Source organism: Heterodontus francisci, chromosome 31 (genome assembly GCF_036365525.1).
Source record: "Heterodontus francisci isolate sHetFra1 chromosome 31, sHetFra1.hap1, whole genome shotgun sequence".
In the NCBI taxonomy this organism is placed as follows: Eukaryota; Metazoa; Chordata; class Chondrichthyes; order Heterodontiformes; family Heterodontidae; genus Heterodontus; species Heterodontus francisci.
This window is the reverse complement of record NC_090401.1, coordinates 39,734,442-39,749,141: the sequence shown is the minus strand read 5'-3', so window position 1 is coordinate 39,749,141 and position 14,700 is coordinate 39,734,442. Positions and strand designations below refer to the sequence as shown.

The window sequence follows — 14,700 nt, the reverse complement described above, 5'->3', positions numbered from 1 at the left end:
GGGAGTGCGATTTCCCGAGGGGATCAGCCTGGGACAGAGAGACCGAAACCCGGGAAGGTGGTGCCGCTCGCTGGGGTCAGGGTGGGGGCAGAATTTGAAGTATCTGGCTCCTCGGGTTTGGGCTGCTCAGCACCTTCCAAACTTCTGAGGCAGCTCCTGGTTTCGGGAGGCGGGATGTCTAACAGTTCACAATCTGCAGAGCTCCGCTTTGATTGAATTACCGTGTCGAGCCGCCGTGAGTCGTGGTCACTGCTTTATTCTGAACCGTATTCTTGCTCCCTAAAAATTAGCAACAGAAGTAACCAGGAGCTTTAAAGTCATTCTCCTCCCCCCAAAAAAAAGTTGATCATGGGAAAACTGCCCTGGATATATATAGGCCCATAAAGTAAAAACGTGCAATTAGATTGAGTGTGTATTGGGACAGCGTAAAACTACAACTGTAACCAAAATTATATTCCAAAACTCGTTTTGCACCAGTGATGATTTAACAACTATCTGAATGAGTTTGTTTCCCCTTTCTGAGGATTGTTGAGTTTACTGTAATTCTGACTTCAAACCAAAAATTATCATTGAAGCCATATAGAAGTCTTAAATTTGAAGGTAAAGTAGTTTGTACAGACTTGACCTGCTAATATAACGCAAACGCTCCGTAGTAATGCAATTAAAGATGAAATTACTTGGATTATTCTATAGTCTTAGGAACATAGGTACAGTGAAACTCTGATTAACTCGTATATTGGAGGCTGTTCAGCTGTGGATAATCATAATTGGCAGATAATTGAGAACCCCTACATATCTTCAACGGTTATTGTAAATGAACATCCCCATTTTATATTAAAGGATGGTATTTCAAGTGTTTCTGTCAGTTATACTGACGGTTCCCTTTACCAGTACTTCAGTGGGAACAAGGAATGTGCCTTTTCCTTTTTGTGAAAAAAGATGATGAACCAAAGTTCCTCAGAACACAGCTTTCAGAGAGGCAAAGCAGAGCAACTCCTAAGACCCCACTGAGCCAGCGAGAATTGGAACACTGAGTAAAAGCTGTCCCACAGTATGCGGGAGTCATCTGTTGCCATAGCACATGTGCATAAGAACATGGTTTCTGGGATGACAGAGCAGGAAGCTTGTATCGACATAGGTTTTGACCTGGAAAGGTGGACAACAGGACTGAAATTCTCACTATGTGAAAGACAGATGACTGGCATGTTTGTTGTATTTTTCCCCTTAGATATTGTTTGATAAAGTATTCAAGTATCACAGGTAAGTGCTGTTTATTTTCTTAGATCAACAGCAGTATAAAAATTAACAGAAAAGGAAACTTTTATCATTCCTATAAGTACAATTTTTAGGCATCTAAGGAACTATGAAATTACCTGAGTTCACTTGACAATAAATATAGTAATAGACAAAGACAAACTCAAAGTTATGGACAACTTAGCTTAGATTTCCCTCTGAAATAGAATTGGAGCTCATCTTTGGGATTGCAGGATTTTCTAGATGTCTCTGGCCTCAGGTTCTGTGACAAAAATTTACTCTTTTGCATATGTTGAGTTTATAATTTCTATTTTGTATAGATGGCGACAGCCTGCAGAAGGTTAACAGCTGAGGTCACACAAAATATTTTTCAACTAAAAAGCCATCAGCTCAGCTCAGATAGGATGGCCCATTACATGCCTTCACAAACATCTTTGCCATTGGTAAAGGTTGCCTACTAATTCAATAATAATAAATGGCTGTTTGAGCTAATGTAATTATGAAAGACACAATTCTAATCTGCCTTTTGTTCCACTATAGCTACAGATGTGGTCTCAGGCACCTTGACATGGAACAAAAAAACAGGCAACTGCCTGGCACACTGAGTTGTGTCGGAACCTTTGGGAAGGGTTGAGGATTATTGATTGGCTGGTTTCATCTGACCGAGAGGTTGGTGATCAAGTATCTGTTATTGGATCTGGTCTCCCCAGTGTAGAAGAGACTGGACAGTTAGTAATGGATGTAGTATACCAGGTTGGTGGAAGAACAACCTTTTTTTTTTACCAGTTTTATCCTATTTCACCTTCTGAAGATGCTGACATTTTGTTGGGGTACAGTTCCACAGGCACTGGTTGCTCTCCAGTGCCTTGCTCAAGTGGTCACCAATTCACATGTGAACTTTGGTACTAAGTGTTGGCAGGTCAATCGAATATGGGAGCATCATAGGCAAGCTTGATCCTGCCCTCACCTGGTGTCTAATACATGCACACTTCCAACAAGGATCACCACATAATGATTACGAGAGGCTGATTTTCTTCTCTAACCCAGAGGCTCTGAGGCCCCAAAAAAGCATCCTTTCTGAGACAAGGTAACATTTCTTCCTGGCCTGTATGGCTCAGCTGTTGTATCTATGAGCCGTTGGAGTAACTCACATATAGAATCATTGACTCTTACAGCACAAGATGCCTATGCTGGCTTTTTGAAAGAGCAGTCGTGCTTAGTCCCACACCCCTGCGTTTTGTACATCACCCTGTAAATTCTCACTCTCAAATACCTGTCCAACTCCCTTTTAAAAATTTTTTGAATCAGCTTCCACCACCTTTTTAGGTAGAGTGTTCTAGATCCCGACAACACTGAGTGAAAAAAACTTTTGAACTCCCCTCTAGATCTTTCTTGAATGATTTTGAATCCATGACCTCTAGTTATTGGCCCACTTGACAGAGGGCATATTTTTCTCCTATTTGCTCTATCAAAACCTCTCATCATCTGAAAACCTCTGTACATCACCTCTTAACCTTAACTGTTCCTAGGAGAACAGTCCTAACTTTTCCATCCTCCTCATAACTGAAGTCTCTCATCCCTGGTAATATCCTGGTAAACCACCTCTGTTCCCTTTCTAATGCCGTTACATCCTTCTGAAGCATGATACCTAGAATTATCCACAATATTCCAGATGAAGCCTAACCAGTGATTTATAAAGTTCTTGCATAATATTTTTCCTTTTATATTCCATTCCTCTATTTATAACCCAAGCAACCCATATGTCGTTTTAACCACCTGATCAACTTACCCTGCCACCTTTAAGGATTTGTGTATTTGACAAAGTCTCTGGTCATCTACGCTTTACAAAATTGTGCCATTTTACTGTCTTTCCACATTAGTCCTCCCAAAGTGTATCACTTAACATTTACATAACAACATACATAAGAAATAGGAGCAGGAGTAGACCATACGGCCCGTTGAGCCTGCTCCGCCATTCAATATGATTATGGCTGATCTTGGGTTTCAACTTCACTATCCCTTGATTCCATGAGACCAAGAATCTATCTATCTCATCTTTAAATTTATTCAATCATGTGCATCCACAACTCTCTGGGATTGAGGATTGCAAAGAATTACAACCCTTTGAGTGATGAAATTTCTCCTCATTCTCAGTCCTAAATGATCGGCCCCTTATCCTGAAACTGTGCCCCTTTGTTCTAGATTCCCCAGCCAGAGGAAACAATGTCTCAGTATCTAACCTGTTAAGCCCCTTCATAATCTTGAATGTTTCAAAGAGATCACCTCTGATTCTTCTAAACACCAGAGAATATAGAACCAATTTACTCAGCCCCTCATCCCAAGAACTCATCTAGTGAACCTTCACTGTACTGCCTCCATTGCAAGTATATCCTTCCTTAAATATGAAGACCAAAATTCACACAGTATTCTAGGTGTGGTTTCACCAAAGCCCCGTACAATTGTAGCAAGACTTCTTTATTCTTGTACTCCAATCCCCTTGCAATAAAGGCCAACATGCCATTTGCCTTCCTAATTACTTCTTGTACCTGCTTGCTAACCTTTTGTGTTCCTTGTACAAGTACACCCAAGTCTTTCTGAACATCAACAGGTGCAAGTTTCCCGCTTTTTAAAAAATATTATTTTCTATTCTTACAAAGTGAATAACCTCACACTTCCCCACATTATACTTCATCAGCTGCCTTGTTGCCCATTTACTTAACCTGTCTATATCTCTTTGCAGCCTCTTTCTGTCCCCCTCACAGCTTGCATTCCCGCCTAGCTTTATATCGCCAGCAAACTTAGATACATTACTCCCTGTCTCTTTGTCTAAGTCATTAATATAGATTGTAAATAGCTGAGGTCCCAGCACTGATCCTTGCAGCAGTCCACTAGTCACAGCCTGTCAGCTTGAAAATGCCCCATTTATCCCTGCACTCTGCTTTCTGTCTGTTAACCAATCCTGTAACCGTGCTAATATATCACCACCGAGTCCATGAGTTTTTATCTTGCCCATTAACCTTTCGTGTGGCACCTTATTGAATGCCTTTTGGAAATCTGCATTGAACTCCATCGTCATGCTTCTATCCATTGCACCATCCTATCTCTGTCATCCTGAAGCCTATAACTGTCCTCAACACGACTTTGCCGCATTTTGTATCATCTAGAAACTTTATAATGCTACTTCCTATATCTGAGTTTATTGCGAAGATTAATGGACCCAAAACTGACCTTGGGGAATACCACTGCACGCTACCTCCCAGTCTGAAAAACATCCATACCACCACCACCCCTTTCTTCTTCATTGAGCTAATTTTGTATCCATACCACCACTTTCCCCTTAATTCCATGGGCTTTCATCTTTTTAATAAGCCTTCTATGTGGCAATTCATTGAATGCCTTCTGAAGGTCCATATATTCAAAATCTACTGCATCTGTTACCTCATCAAATAATTCAATCAAGGTAGTCACATACAGTTTCTTCTTCTCCTTTGGCCTCCTTGTCTCGAGGGACAATGGGTAAGCGCCTGGAGGTGGTCAGTGGTTTGTGGAGCAGCGAACTGCTGCCTTCCATGTTGTTTCGGTCGTTCTGAGGCGACTATGGAGTGACCTCTCCATGGCGCATGCCTGGGCGAATGTATGGAGGTTGGGAGTTGCCCAAGCGTCAAAACCCCCCTTTCGGCCTTTCTGGTGGGGTCCAAAGGAGTGCAGAGCACGACGTTTGGCACCAGTATGGCTGCAGGAACTGCCGGAAACATGCCAAAGGTGACACATGACCGCCTACGGGGTTCCGCTCCGGATTTTCTGTTAGGGTTTACTCCCTTAGCCTTGGTCTCTCCCGAGACGCCCACAAGGCAGTGAGGTTGTTAGGGCCCCGACACAGGGGTAGGAGGATGCCGGTGGGAGGAGGGGGTGCGAGGGGGAGGGGTGGAGGGAAGGGGGCTGTAAGGGGGTGGGGGGGTTGCAGGGGAAGGGGGTGCAGGGGGAAGATGGTGCGAGGGGGGAGCTGGGAAGGGGTTGCGAGGGGGTGGGGGAGGGGGGTGCGGGGGGGGGGTGAGCTGGGAGAGTGGAGCTGGGAAGGGGAAGTGGGAAAGGGGGTGCAGGTAATAAACCATTTCATCAGTTCCCACCATCGACGCCGGGAAAGCTCATCTGCGTCCTCCGGGAGGTGAGCGACAGCTCACATACAGTTTACCTTTTACAAATCCATGCTGGCTGTCATTGGTTAACTCATGCCTTTCCAAATGAAAGTTTATTTTGCCCCAATAATGGTTTCCAATAACCTCCACACCATTGATGTTAGACTGACAGGCCTGTAGTTTCCTGGTTTATCCCTCTCTTCCTTGAATAGTTGTATAACGTTAGCAACCCTCCCGTCCTCAGGAACTACTCCGGTATCCAATGACGATTGAAAGATTGTGACCAATGCTTCTGTTATTTTTACCTTTGCTTCTTTCAGCAACCTAGGATGCAATCCTTCTGGACCAGGTGACTTACCAACTTTCAATAATGATCTTTTTAGTACATCTTTATCCATTATTATCCTGTCCATTGTTAATTGTGTTTAATCACATGCAGATAGAGTGTGTTAGTTAGAGTCTTACTTGAGTATATATAAGGAGATACTTACTGAAATTGGGTGAAGGTTTGAATGAGGAGCTGCATGTTGGTGGTAATCTTTCTACTTTGTAAAATAAATGCAAGACTGATTAAAGTATAGCTTCAACATAACCTTTCAACACCATGCTTTCTGCAATATAACATCCATAACTTCCCTCTCATGTTTTAGTATAACCTTCACATCATTCGCTTCCTTTGTGAAGTCAGATGCACAATACTCATTTGATACTTTTGTCATGTCCTCTGCCTCTACACGATTATATTATATGCATATAAATGTTTGCTGTGACTCAGTTGTAGCTCTCCTGCCTCTGAATCACAAGGTTCTGGGTTCAACTCCCACTGCAGGACTTGAGTATAAAATTCCAGGCTGACGCTCCAGGGCAGTACCGAGTGAGTGCAGCACTTTGGAGGTGCTGTCTTTTGGATGAGGCATTAAACTAAGGCCTCCTCTGCCACCTCAGGTAAATGTGAAAATTTCCATGGCACTATTTTGAGGAAGAGCAGGAGAGTTATTCCTGGTGTTCTGACCAATATTTATCTCAACACTAAAACAGTTTATCTGGTCATTATCACATTGCTGTTTGTGGGAGCTTGCTGTGTGCAAAATTGGCTGCCACGTCTTCTACATACATACAAATATATGAATTAGGAGCAGGAGTAGGCCATTGGCCCCTTGAGCCTGTTCCAACATTGGACAAGATCATGGCTGATCTGAATGTGGCCTCAACTCCACTTTCCTGTCTGCCCTCCATAACGCTTGACTCCCTTGTCTATCAAGAATCAACTCAGCCTTGAATATATTCAGTGACCCTGCCTCCACTGCTCTCTGGGGAAGAGAATTCCACAGATTAACAACCCTCTGAGGGAAAAACTTTTTGCTCATCTCCATCTTAAATGGTAAACCCCTTATTTTTAAACTGTGTCCCTGAGTTATGCCAGGTGAGTAGCCTCTGCTGTGCTCACCCCATCATCAGCAAGATTGATCGGAAGCAGGAACGTGTCGTGTAGCCAACCCAATGTGCTGTTTTCCCCTTTTGCTCCCGGTCCTGCACGGGACCAGGAAAATTCAGCCCTTAAATTCTCATTAAATTGTCCCAAGTGTTGATGTATTATACGGGCTGTCTGGAGGTGCAAGTTCATTTTTAAAATTTTGGAATTAGCATAGCTTTATACGGAGTCTGGAAATTGCAATCTTTCTTTGAGCATAACTCTACCAGGAGATTATAAATAATGGGAAGTGAAATTGCATAGAATGACCTTTACCATCGTCCTCTTTATTTGGAGGAACAAGATAATAATAAAAGACAGTAATCAGATTACAAAATGTGAAGAATGGGGGGTTATTATTGGATAAATAGTTGAAGAGAAAGAAAGGCAAGGCTAAGGGAAAAGAACAGGGGATTGGGACTATTTGGATAGTTCTTTCAAAGAGTAGACACAGGCAAGATGGTCTGAATGGCCTCCTTCTGTGCTGTCTCATTCTATGATTGCATGTCTCAACCTCCTTTCCTGTTGCATATTAGAATTCTTAGTGGTGGATGGTGCTTAATTAGCTGAACAGTAATTAAAGAAATCTTTGTTACCTATTAGTATCTGTTCATTCTCACCTTCCTGATATTCAAGTGTGTGTTTTTGAATCTGAAAGACCATGTAGTTTCCCAGAAACTAGCTCTAATTCTCATTGTCTAAGTGGAAGCAAATCCCATTGAGGGAACAAAATTAATCCCATTAAACCAATCTTCTGCAGAATTCCCTAATGGCAGCTTTGGCTGCATTCACATACATCTCACAGACAGTAAGGCCCTGATAAAGTAGTGCCATGGGTAGGAGCTGCTGATGGATTCTCTGACAGCTTTAAAAGCTATCACTCACATACTTAAAACCCATTCAAAAGATCAGGTTGACAAATATTGATAAATGATTTCCCGGCATTACGTTGAATGGCATACCAGTGTATCGCCACAACTGGCTCCACATTTAACACTCCCATCTCTCTTTGTTTAAAATCCAGAGTTCAAGGGCATTACTTGTGCATCTATACAATCAGCCATATGTGCTGGTTCTGTAATACTCTTCCAGTTATCCCCACTTCCTGTCAAACACTGAAGTTTTCAGCGATTTACAGAAAAATAAAGTGTTAAGCATAGATGAAACATATGAGAAACTGAAATAGTTTGTGGAGACTTTGTTTTAACAATGGATTGTGTCTTACAAATCCAGTCAATGTTTATTAATGGATAAGAGCAATACAATTTATATGATTCTTTGGATTTTCAGGAAGGATTATGTAAGATCTGACAAACTGTTTTCTGAATGTGTGGAATTCAAGGGGTACACGTATTGATAGAAAAGGATGGTTATAAAATAACACTTCTCACATTATGGAGCAGTGACTAATAAAGTTGGGAATTGGTATTTAAGTGAAATTGTGTGTATGGCTCATTGTGTTATGATGATGGAAGTTCTTGAGAATGATGTAGAGGTCAAGAACTTGAGAAAATTATTGGCAAATCATGTTTATGATGAAACTAAAAGTATTAACTATAGCTACACAAGAAGAAGCATAACTTTAAATGAGTTAGGACATAAGGATCAGAAATGCAAAGTCCCAAAATATGAGATTGGAAGTGACTGGCTAACACATTTTAATCTAGAGATCTGGATTATAGAGGAACGATCTAGAGGAGCATTTCCTGAATTTGTTATGGTCTTAACTATTCCCTTATAATCTGAAATTAGGCCGGACAGATGGATAGAGGAAATAATAGATAATGAAAACAACTAGTTCTGTTACTGAAAAATTTTGATTTTTATTAATGTTTTCTTTTGATATAGCACTTTTTTGAATAGTCTTAACTACATGAAGCTCCAGATGTAGAGCTGAGGAAAGCAGATGTCATCTTGCCCTGTGAGAAGTGCCCAAAGGAAATTGAGGATGAGCTGTAAACAGGAAATTCAGTTCTTTTATGTTCTGTGCACATTCTAACCTAGGAATCCATTTCAGCTGATCTGATAAACTATTTTTATGATAGGACATGTAATGTACATTCAAGGTGAATATATATAATACCTGTTCAGTTTGTTACTGCCTACCCACAGTTTTCTTGGAGGTGATCTTGCTAGTCATTAACCTGAATCTACCTGGTCAGTTAGAAATTATAGGTATGATTAACATTATGCTTCATGTTTTTATTTTATTTATCACATAAAACGCTAGTATTGAATATCTTCTCTGCTAACAGATATGGATGCCGAAATTTCACATTCTGCACAGGAGCAGGGTGGTGGGGGGGAGGGGGTGTCGTTCCTGTTGCCTTCCTGCCCCTGCTGCAATTTTACGAGCGGCGACAGCAGCAAGAGGCAGCCCGCCCACACCCAGGCCAATTATGGCCCTCAAGTATATTACCAGCAGCGTGCAGGCGGCTCAAGACCTCAGGAGACCGCTCAGTAAAACCTGGCGGCCTCCTTGTGGGCTGGCTGATCGGGAACCCTGTGCTCCACGAAGGGCCCCCCATGGCACAAGCCGCCCCCACTGCACTAGATTCCCACCCCCCCACCTCCAGCTGACCACCCCCCCCTTGCCTCACCAGGGCCTGACCAATTGTCCTCGCTGAGGCCTCACACATCTGGGACCGGCGTCCCTCTTGCTGTTCTGGCTGGGTGCAGTCCCAGCCGTGGCCACTGCTCCCAGTGGCGCCGCTGGGGCTGAGATCTGCTGGCCCATTGATTGGGGTGGAAGTCCCAGTCGATGAAGCCTAGCTCGGGTATAAAATTAAAACCCGACCCAGGTCTGACCCGACCACAGCCAACCCAACACGAATCGCCTTCATCCGTTCCAGCAGCAGGCTATTCCTGCAGCTGAAGTTGTGGGGAATCATGGGTAAGCCTGATCCTGTGACTTCCCGGAAGCAGCATCTAGCCCGATCTGATCCGAGCCCGAATGCTGGACTCGGAATTTCGACCTGACCCAACCCGAACCCGACACGTAGTCAGGTCTAGTCGGGTTCGGGTCGGGTAGCCAGGCTTTACTGCCCAAGGCCAATTGAGGGCCCGGCCATGTAAAATCATCCAGGCGGGCTTGTCCCTGACTTTTTGGCTGGTGGGCAGGGCCTCCAGCCCAACGTAAAATTCCATCCGTACTGTAATAGATTGTTATTTAATTCAAGGATCATTCAATAAAGAACTTCTATTGAAATGGTGGGGGGGACTTAAAATACATAAAAGCATATTTTGAAGCAGTGATGCATTGATGCATTTAGAAATTATTGAAAAGGATATATGTACTGAAGACCTGGGATTTCTTTTTTAGTGGGGTCTGGGCACATATCTGGCCATAACAAAAAAATGATTTTTAATGCTTTATTTGATTCATTATCTTGTGTTGTAGACACTATTTTAATTCTGAATTCAAGCCAAAAAACATACCCAGAAGAGTTAGATCTGAAAATAGTAGTTGTAGCAATTTGAACCCAACTTTACAAGTATAATTCTTCTGTTGCATTAAGTTAATTTGTAAATGCAAATATATTATAATATATTATATTATCAAATATATTATAATAAGCAAGTAGTAAGAGGTGGAGTGGGGCCTATTAGGCACAAAGTAGATAGTATATGTTTAGAGGTGCTGGGCAAGGCTAATATACTTAATGAGTACTTTGTGTCAGTGTTAACTAAGGAAATGGAGGCTGACAAAATATCAGTAGAAGCAGTGAGAGTAGAGGCAATGGATAGGATAACAATTGAGAGGAGGAGGTACTAAAAAGACTGACTGTGCTTAGGATAGATAAGTCACCTGGTCCTGATGGCTTGCATCCCAGGTTGCTAAAAGAAGTGCGGATGAAGATAACGAAAGGGCTTGCCATAATCATCCAATCTTCCCTGGATACCGGGGAGGTGCTAGAGGATTGGAGTGTGGTAAATCTGACACCCTTATTCAAGAAGGAGTGTAAGGACAGTCCTAGCAACAACAGGCCAGTTAGTTTAACATCAATGGTGAAGTAACAGAGAAGGTTGATGAAGGGAGTGCAGTGGATGTTGTTTATATGGATTTTAAGAAAGCATTTGATAAGGTACCACATAAAAGGCTGGTTAACAAAACTGAGGCTCATGGAATAGTAGGGTCAGTGTCCAATTGGATACAAAATTGGCTTATGGACAGAAAATAGAGTCAGAGTAAATGGTTGCTTTTCCGATTGGAGGATGGTTGACAGTGGTGTTCTCTAAGGGTCAGTGCTGGGAACACTTTTTTGCTTTATATAAAAATTATTTGATCTTTGAATACAGAGTAGGATCTCAAAATTTGCTGATGACACCAACTGATTTGATTGGTTGATACTGAGAATTTCTGACCATATGTGGATAAAGCTGACTTTTCTTATGAAATGCTAATAAGCTGTTATATGAGTTAAATACTGTAGGTTTAAAACATGGACCATTGGCATCTATAAAGTATTGAGGGGTATCCCATTGTAAGGGGACACCCAGGGCCTGTTCTTTCCTCAACTTCCAATAAATTCTAATAGATTGTGATTTTAAAGTACAGTTTTATATTTTACTTTCTTGATGTTCTGTTGGTCTAACAAGACACAGCACAATGCTCAGTCTCTTAGCATTGACATCATTCTTCACAAGATCACACATTACACATAAGCAGGCCAAAAATGGCAGATAACCAAGTTAGTCTGTAGAGCGAACTGTTGTTAAGCTAATGATACTTTACTTAGTTTTGAACTTGCCCATTACACTTGTACCTTAAGGGAGTCAGCGGAAATAAGTTTTTCAACTTTTAGGGGCATTGTTTTCCTTTCCTGGTTTATATCAGTTTGGGATTGTGTAGATTAATTGGTCCACATATCTAAATATTAAGTTTACCTGTACTGGGTTGACTGCCCTCATGGAGTCTTGACCCCATTTCTTGAAAGTGTTCTCGTCCCAGTTTATATTTTTCTTTTATATTCTATTTGCACATCTGTTAGTTTTATCTGTGCTTAAAAAGTTTTGGTATTGACATGTGAAATGGTCGGGGAGATAATATTGCTAAGGCTGTCAAAGCACCATCCATGCTCATTCTAGACAGAGTAACCGTTTAATCACATGCTATTTTCCACTCTTGCATCCAAGGATCAATCTGGACCCGAAAGAACTTTAGTTCTAGTGACAAATATGAACCTGAAATATTGTCAGTCTATTACCATCACAGATACGAATTGACCCTTTGTGTGTTTCCAATTTTATCTATTTTCGTTTTAGATTATCCATATTTGCAGTACTTTTGAGTAGTTTTGATATTTTATCAACTAATTCAGTGAATTATGCAGTGGAATAGGGTAGTTTGTTAGCTGTTCATTCTTCAGGATAGAACATTTCTTGACAAAAACTGAAAGCTAGTCATGAACAGTTTGGAAAAAATTACTACTGTGTTTTCATGGAATCAACAGTTACTACACTAATCATCAGATCATTTGTAGCCTGGTGGTATTATTTATCAATGTTTGGGGCTTTATGTACCAGAGACTGGATAATTTAAAGATATTGTAAGATTTGACGATTAATCTTTTGCTGATCAAATATTGACTACATGTAAATATGCCCTAGCATTGATTTTAATTTTAACTTAGCAAGCAAGGTAACTGCCAAGACTTCATGTAAGTGGGATCATTGGAAGGCTTGGAATGAACAAAGTGTGTTGAGTGAATGAGAAATATTGTTGAAAATAATAGCATTGAAATAGTTAATTTTGCTGTCAGTAATTTCTTGAAAAGCAACAGGCTAAAGATATCAATTACAAAAAAAATCATGTGTTTTCCAGTATTTTTCTATAGGTAGTAATAGCAGCCAGTGGGAATTGAGAACCATTAACTTGCATCAGTGAGATCCCTATTTCGGAACCTGATCAGCACTGCAGCCTGCAAGTACTCATTTACTTTAAAGATTATTCAGGCTAATGACCTCTTTGGAAGCTCAGGTATCCTCCTGAGGTCTCTGTTTACAAATCCACCCACTCTTCAATATTTTTATAACATCACTGATTTTTGTCAAACAGAAAGTTTAGTGGGAAACCTGATTCCTAGATGTAAATCTTAATATGAACCTGTTTTCAAATATTGAATGGCTTGTTGTGTGGACTGTAAAATGGGTTTTAAAAAATATTGGAAGTCAGTTAAAAATGTTATACCAACTAGGTATCCAGCCAGGTTGTCAAGATAAACTTGTAGCATGAGTTTGTTGCGTAAAATATCCATGTTACAGAGGAACTTAAAATGACCACCTATCTCTCTCTGCTGATTGTCAATAAAAGCTATATGAAATTATATAACTTGAAGGTAGCACTGAGCAATGTTATTTCATGCTTTTCTATCAAATTCCTTTGTCCTCTATTTTAATTGATCTGTTAATCTGTTTATTTTTAACAAGTTAAAACTCCTTTAAAATACTAAACAATAGCATTAGATACAAACACTGTGCCACACGATGAGCTTCTTAAGGGTATTTCACAATACTCCACTTGTGGGTATGAAAAGGAAAAGCTGTTTGAGTCATTTTTACAAATCTCTTTGCAACTGGTTACAGAGTGGTGTTGACATAGGCTGGGGAGTGGATCCTCTGCCCTTTTGCATAGGGAAATGGAAAATAATCTAGGAAGCTAAAAAGAAGTAAAAATATTGAAAGAATGGGTTACAAAAATAAGAAAGAAAACTGGCTTAGAGAGTGACTGAAAATTAATAACACAACTTGAAGAATTACAGAATACAGAACAATATGGTAAAAGGAGAAAGCAGTGAATAGTATACAAAGCTGGCATTTTAATTAGTGTTAATGTGGTAGCTCTTTGGTGAGACCACAAAGATAGAGAGTGTAGGAAATTGATAGGTTGCACTATGCTTTAGCTGTCCCAAAGTTAGGATTGAAGGGTGTTTCCATTGTATCTCTGCTATGTTTTCTTTGCTTGCGGAATACTTGATGCTGTTGATAATTACAAACAGGAAACCAGCCACTCCAGTTTCATTCAATGCAGAGGCGACAAATGATAACCACAGATGAGGGAGGCCACTCATCCTATAAAACAATGAATTGTAATAAATATCTGCAGGATCAAAGAACCAGCTTGTAGGTCATTCATGTTGTACCTTTTTCATGAATTCAAGTCAACATACGGACCAACACTTTTGGGTGGATTTGGAATTGCTGTCATGTTAAGTAATCATCATCTCAAAGCATTTTGCAGCCAATGAATTACTTCTGCAAGGCAGTCACTGCTGTTACCTAGGCTAAGCAGACAGCCAATTTGTCCATGGCGAGATCCCACCAAAAGAAAATAAGATAAATGTTCCATTGATCTGTTTTTGGTGGTGTTGCTTGAAGGACGAATAGTGCCATGGACCTTTTGCATCCACCTCAATAGGCAGAAAAAGCCTCAATTTAAATCTTCCTTGAAAGACAGCACCTCTGGCAGTGAAGTACTATTTCTCTATTGTGCTGAAGTGTCAGTCTAGATTCTATGCTTAAATCCTAAAATGAGGTTTGAACCAAAAACCATATGACTGCAAGGGGAAAATGTTATCACTAAGGCAAGCTGATTCTTAGCAGCTGTTTTCAAAATGGCACCTTTTTATTGGACCTTTGTATCCCTTATGAGAACCTAATTAGTCAATACAGCATGTGTCATGGTGGAGAAAGCTGTGGAAAGTATTTTGTCCTGACTGAAGGATATGGTGAAGGGACCACAGTTTATCCATTCTCCCTCCCAGCAGAAAGATTCAGGGTGGAGAAAGCTGAAGACGTTCTGCCCCACCCCATTCCAACTGAAAGAAGATGTGTAGGACC

General features: G+C 40.9%; 1 long non-coding RNA gene across 18 annotated transcripts in view; it reads left to right on the top strand.

The window, feature by feature from the left end:
• LOC137347170 (uncharacterized) overlaps window positions 1-14,700 on the top strand; it is an 86,956-nt gene that overhangs the window by 320 nt on the left and 71,936 nt on the right. For 4 of the 18 annotated variants that reach the window (XR_010968887.1, XR_010968884.1, XR_010968894.1 and 1 more), the window contains exon 2: window positions 1,229-1,260. The exons of 2 other annotated variants lie outside the window; for them this stretch is intronic. This is a non-coding gene — a long non-coding RNA (uncharacterized lncRNA). 12 more of the 18 variants (XR_010968889.1, XR_010968896.1, XR_010968899.1 and 9 more) reach the window with 9 other exon arrangements.